The 6,804-nt window shown below is 26.7% G+C and overlaps 1 long non-coding RNA gene across 1 annotated transcript; it reads left to right on the top strand.

Moving 5' to 3' along the window:
- The first annotated feature begins 559 nt into the window (after nucleotides 1-559).
- Nucleotides 560-1,751, top strand: LOC139787276 (uncharacterized). The gene is made up of 4 exons (XR_011722582.1): nucleotides 560-695; nucleotides 846-1,043; nucleotides 1,246-1,379; nucleotides 1,719-1,751. It is a non-coding gene; the product is annotated as an uncharacterized lncRNA (long non-coding RNA).
- The last annotated feature ends 5,053 nt before the right edge of the window (nucleotides 1,752-6,804 follow it).

Genomic DNA, 6,804 nt, shown 5'->3' with positions numbered 1-6,804 from the left:
CTGTCTCTTATAATAATAGTATAGATATGATTTTATTCAACAAATGTAAATTAATTATAAATTAATTTATTATAATATAGATAATAATTTGTTATTTAATTGATATTATAGAGAAGTAATAGGATATATTGACAGCATAGAGGCTCCTCGGTCTGTAGGTGATCAAAAACAATACAGATTTTTTAAATTTTACATCAATAACGGTAGTGGAAGAAGAATTCAAGTAGTTGCATGGAACGATGAGGTAGAGCGTATTGAACAACAGATAACAACTAATATTGTAAGTGTCCTTAATTTTTAAGATTAAAAATAAGTTTTTATTTATTAATTACTATTATAAACTAAAATTAAATTCTAGCTGATGTTTTTTAAACAATTAAATGATAAAAAATTTAATAATTTATTACATTTCTTTTTCCAAAAAGTTAATTTAACATTAAAAACAAAATATAAACTTAACAAAAACATGTAAACTTAACTTAACAGTTTACTTATAATTAGATTGTAGATTTAGACGGAGTACAAGCAAGAACACCTAAAGTAGCAATGTATAAATGGAAATGTTCCATTTGAATTACACGTTAGAGGCAATACTGTTTTAACAATATTGGGAAAGTATAATCCTTCCAATATAGTTAATAATAATCCTCAAGAAATTGAATTTAAAGATATTTTAAATACTTCTGAACGTGTCAGTAAGTTCTATTGATGAATATTTCAAAGATACAATTAAACTATATGTATTATATATATCTACTTTTGTGTATTTATACGTGTAAATATGCTTGCGTGTTAAACTTTCTTTAATCAATAACTCAAATATTAATTGTTTTAATGTTTTCCAGTATTAAAGGGATTTCTAAAAAGTAATTTTGGCGCGATATATAATAATAAACTTAATAAAAAAATTGGTTGTGGAGCTATCACGGATGGAAATTATAAAATTGAAATACACATTTTAAATTTTGATTTAAACAAATATTTACAAAAAAAATTTAAAAGAGGAGATAAAATACAAGTTGTTGGAAATGTACAAAATACAGGTATTATTATTGTATAATAAGTCTGAGAGAGATTGTCTGATAATAGACTTATTAACTACTAAAATGATTGTAAAAAGATAGAAAACTCTTTTATTCAATCTAAGACTATTTACATAAAACAGATATTGCTACATTTATTATCGGACATCCTACGTTTGTCTTTAAGTCTTTTTTAAGTATTATTATTATTTAATTTTTACAGCTGATCCTCCATATTTAATAGTAACATGTATTGAGGATATTAAAAAATTGGAAGGACGTATGTCTTTAGGACAATTGGTAAAGGGGATACAAACCCCTAAGAAAAGAAAACTGGATGATAATTTATTACAGCAGGTATAATTCTAAAAAATATTGATGTTTCTGTCTACTGGCTACTTATATCCTTGTTTTATTTGATGATATCAGAAGCGTGAAATTGCATGCCAAAAATTTTTACAGTATACGTTGAAATAAAAAGACATCCATAAAACATAATTGTAATTGATTTAGTACATTTGTAAAATACCGAACACTTTGGCTTTAATAATCACAAAATAGCCACAAAAATAACGTGACAATAACAATAATAACAATAAATATAAATAATAATAATAAATAATAACAATATATAATAATAAATAATAATAATAAATAATAAATAATAAAGCATTTATATATTATTTTATTTTTCAGGGACAGAACAAGGCTGCATCTTCAACATCAAAATTTTTGAAAAAAAAATAATTAATAAATTATAATTTTTATTGTATTTATTAAGATGTTCAATGTTGTTAAATTGTTATTCTTAAAAATAAATTAAAATAAATTAAGTAATTAAAGAGTTAAAAATTAATTGTTTATTAATTGTCTGCTGAACGTGCCTAAATAACTGCGTTTGAAAAGCGTGTTATTAGCTATTTGCTTGTTCTATTCTTATTTAAAGCCTTGTATCCACAATACTAGAAATTGCTCTAAGATCTCGAACGGTGAAACAATTAACCAATCGTATTTAATTGGTCGAATTAGTTAAATATGCAATTGGTCATGTCTTTCTCCATACAATATCTCGACATTATTAACGCTAATAGCTTCTCCCTTGAATGTGCCCAAAGATCCGTATTCATAGGTCGGTATTCATAGTTGGATTTTATATTTAAGACCATCTTAAGTACTGAAGATAGTTCATATTTAACTCTTTCGTTGACGTAGCGATTACTTCGTGAGCAACTGTCATTGCAGCTGTTATTTAGACATTTTGTAACAATAATAATAATATTTACGTATGCAAAAAACCTTTGTGTGTGAATATAAGATACTGGTAAGTTTCAAGCTTACTTTCTATAAAATACATTCTTATTTACATATGTAGTATTTATACAAATATATATATATATATATATATATATATTTATCTTCTCAATTTATATATGTATCCTAGACAACACCGTATCCAAAATCTGGATATAAGACGTTTTAAAGACATCATTAAGACGTCTAAGACCGGTATTCAGAGTCGGATCTTATTTCAAGACCATCTTGAATAATGTCCTAAGACGCTAATACGACTCTGTGATTAGTTCATGACATCTTAGGATTAAACTTACAGGTATTTATTATTATATATATGTGCATATTTGCATGCGTACGTGTAAGAAAGTATATATATCCCAGGTAGCAAGCACTCGTCATTTTGACGTCAAATGACGTCAAAAGACGTCAAAATGACAGACTTGTATATGTATATGTATATGTATACGTGCGTACATGTACATGTATGTATAATATATGTATACGCGTGTGTACATATGTGTATACGTCACCGCCCGCATTTGTATATGCGTACATGTGTGTGTATGTACATGTGCATGTGTAGCGTATATTTGTATACGTATGTGTAGCGTGTATATATATATGCGTATGTATGGCATATGTATGTATATATATGTATATACATATATATAATATATATTATATATATATATATATATATGTATGTGTATATGTATACATGTGTGTATGTATATATATGTATGTATATATGTATGCGCGCGTATACATAATAATAATAAACAGTATACATAATAATAAACAGTAAAAAATAAGAATGTTATGGCAAATGTGAGTCAAGTGCTGTACGTAATCCTTTCTAAAAAAAGGCATGTTAAGTCGATAGTCGAATTATTGTTGCCGCTTTTCCGCGATGCTGATTGGTTTTCTCGCTGCGCTTACTTCATTTGCAGCTGTCATCGTATATTTTGACAGTTGTGTGTATCAAGAAATTAATAGTGTAATAGTAATAGCATAATGTTAAAGCTAAATAGCGCGCGCGAAGCGCGCGTCTGTGGTGCTAGTGTGCAAAATAAATAATTGATGCAATGCTTTAAATATGTTGAACATTTTAGCTCTTCCTTTGAGCCATCTTCAACTTTACAACTTACAAAGTACATACATGTGTGGACAGAGGAGCGTGTTCCACAGGAATCGGAGAGGGGGGAGAAACAGACCTCGCTTTTTTCGACCCCCTATCCATATCCCCCCTATACGGGATGGACCTTGCTTCAACTTACAAGTATGTGCTTTGTAAGTTGAAGCAAGTTTTCTTCTCCAACCCCTGTGGAACACGCTCCTCTGTCCACGCATGTACATTTGCACGTTGTAAAGCGAGGTCTACTTTTACCCCCGACCCCTGTGGAACATGTCCCTCTGTCGACGCATGTACTTTGATATATTGCTTATATATATCCCATATACTCAAAATAACTACTATATTTGTCAAACTTTTTTTGTTAATAACTTTTTAACAAACACAAGCGACAAAAAGGTCAACTCCTTGAAGGTCAAGGTTAACATTAAGGTTAGTCAGAAGTCATTTAGGACTGGCTGTGTAAAAGAAAATTTACCTTACTTATTATATTTGTCCTGTCAAGAGAATATCTATGTTCTTTACATTCGCGCATATCAGCTTGTTTAAAACAACATCTCAGAAAGAAATCTTGCTATCTCGGAATCGGCAGTATTAAATTATTGTGACTATTAATAAAATTGAAGATGGCTTGAAGGAAAAGCCAAAACGTTCAACATATTTAAAGCATTGCATCAATTATTTATTTTGCCCGCCACGTACCGTACTTTACTCGCATTTGCTGACATCTTTATTTTGACATTTTAAGAGTCAAATTATATATATAAACAGTAAACACAATAAGTATAATTTAATAATCTTATTATTCGTTTAATCAAAATATTAATATGATAAAATTTCTTTGTTTCAGGTACTTGAAGTAGGAACAGAGCTTAATTTAAAAGATTTTTAGTTATTATCTATTATTATCTATTAATAAAATATAATTAATATTAATATAAATCTAATTATTTTAATTTAAATTACAGTTATTTTATTATTAATACAAAATACTATTATTAACAAAAATTATTATATATTATAATTATTGTATTAATTTAATTATTATATAGATAGTATTAACATAATTTTAATTACTCTCATTTAAATTATTACACTTATTAAGTATTATTATATTAAATTAATTATTAGATATATAATTAAAAAAATTGTATGTTTTAATATTATAGTTTTTGTTTTAAACAAAAATATAAATTTTATGTATTTAAAAAATATAATATTATTTAAATAATATCTTATATATATAATAATGTAATACTATGTTATAAATATATATTAAAAGAATTATATTTATGATTGATGATGAATTGATGATGATGATGATGATGATGATGTTGATGAGAATATTGATGGATAATGATGATGATGATAATGATAATGATGATGACTATATTAATGATAATATTGATAATGATGATAAAAAATGATGATTATGATGATGATGATGATAATGATGATGACAATAATGATGATGTTGATAATAATGATTTAAACTTATATTTCAATTTAACATAAATATATTATATTACATAATAATAATATATCATATACTTTTACAATATATTATTAAAATTTGAAAACAGTAAGTTTTAAAAATTGTATTTTAATACTAATATTGTAAATTATATTTATTTTTTAATTATGATTTAAACTTACATTTAAACTTAACATATATGATATTAAATAATAATAATATATTGTATATTTACAATTATTATTAAAATTTAAAGAAAATTAGCTTTAAAATTATATTTAATAACTAAGTTATATTTATTTTATAATTATTATTGTATATCTGTATTTTGCAAAATGCCAAGACGTAAAGTAGAACGAACCTCGGAAGAACAAGAAGAATTTCAACGACGACGTCGTGAAAAAAATGCTGAGTATCAATCTCGTCAACGTCGTAAAATTACAAAAGTAGCAAATAATATATCAAACTCAAATAATGATACAAATTATACGGTTAGTATCACTGGGTACAAATACATGACAATCGTATAATAGAATTAAATCATGAAATTGAAGAAAATTCTTCAGATGTAACATTAGCACACCAACAAGTTTTCAACATTTCTGGCACAATACATGATAATCGAGTTATAGAATTGAATAAAGAAATAATTGGGGAAAGTTCTGTAAATATTATACCAATACGTCAGCAACGTCATGTAGAATATCAATCCCATTATCGGTCTCAAAGAAGACAACTACATCGTTTAGATATTAATCGAATGCTAATTAATGATATAAATGAATATTATATTGGTTCTATGGATGTGTCTTGTGTTCATTGTAGAGCAAAACATTTTGCAGCTGAAAAAGTATCTAATAAAGGAAATTCATTTCACGATTGTTGTAATCACGGTGCGGTGTATTTAGAACCATTGCCTCAATTTCCACAATTTCTTCGTAGTTTATTTAATGGTAGCCATGCAAAATCAAATAATTTTTTCAAACATATCCGTAGCTACAACAGTTCATTTTCATTCGCATAATTTAACGCTAATTTGGTTAATTTTGAAAATAGAAGACCTGGTCCATATTGCTTCAAAATACATGGGCAGATTTATTATCAAATTAATACAGCATTGTATGCAGCTCAAAATGAAACCCCACTTTCGGCCAGCTTTTTATTGTAGATTCTAATGAAGCAATAAATTATCGTCTCAATGAGAATTCAGATTTAGATTTTGAAATTATACAAAATCTTGAACATATAATGCGGGAATTAAATATATTTGCTCAATCTTATCAAATGATGGGTGAAGAATTAGAAAATCAACGACGATTAGAAATAGAATCTGGAGAATTATTGCCAGAATTACAATTATTATTTACATTAAGACCAGGTATGGACCGACGCCGATATAATGCTCAAAGAACTAATGAAGTTGCTGCTGTTTTTCGTACAACTGCTAATGGAGAAATTCCAGAATCATATGTAACAATACGTAATAGAAATGACAAAACTTAAAAAACGTTAGTACTATGGATCCAAATGTTGAACCATGGATATATCCATTATTTTATCCATATGGTACTCAAGGATGGCATTGTAATTTAACAAAATTAAATAGTAATAAACGAATAACTAGAAGCCAGTATATTAAATATCGCATGGCTATTCGTGATGATTTAATGTCTTTTTATCAGGGCGTCGTCTATTTCAACAGTGGCTTGTAGACAGTTATGTAAAAATTGAAAAGGATAGAATAAATTATTGTAGAGATCATCAAAAAGAATTACGTACTGAAACATATCAAGGTTTAAAAGATTATTTACAAACTACAGCAAATAATTTAAATGGACGTATTGGAAAGATGATTATACTTCCATCTACATTTATTGGATCAC

Source organism: Temnothorax nylanderi, unplaced genomic scaffold (assembly GCF_030848795.1).
Source record: "Temnothorax nylanderi isolate EJ_2023f unplaced genomic scaffold, tnyl_v1.0 TNYL_tig1379_pilon, whole genome shotgun sequence".
In the NCBI taxonomy this organism is placed as follows: Eukaryota; Metazoa; Arthropoda; class Insecta; order Hymenoptera; family Formicidae; genus Temnothorax; species Temnothorax nylanderi.
This window is presented reverse-complemented; position numbering and strand designations above follow the sequence as displayed.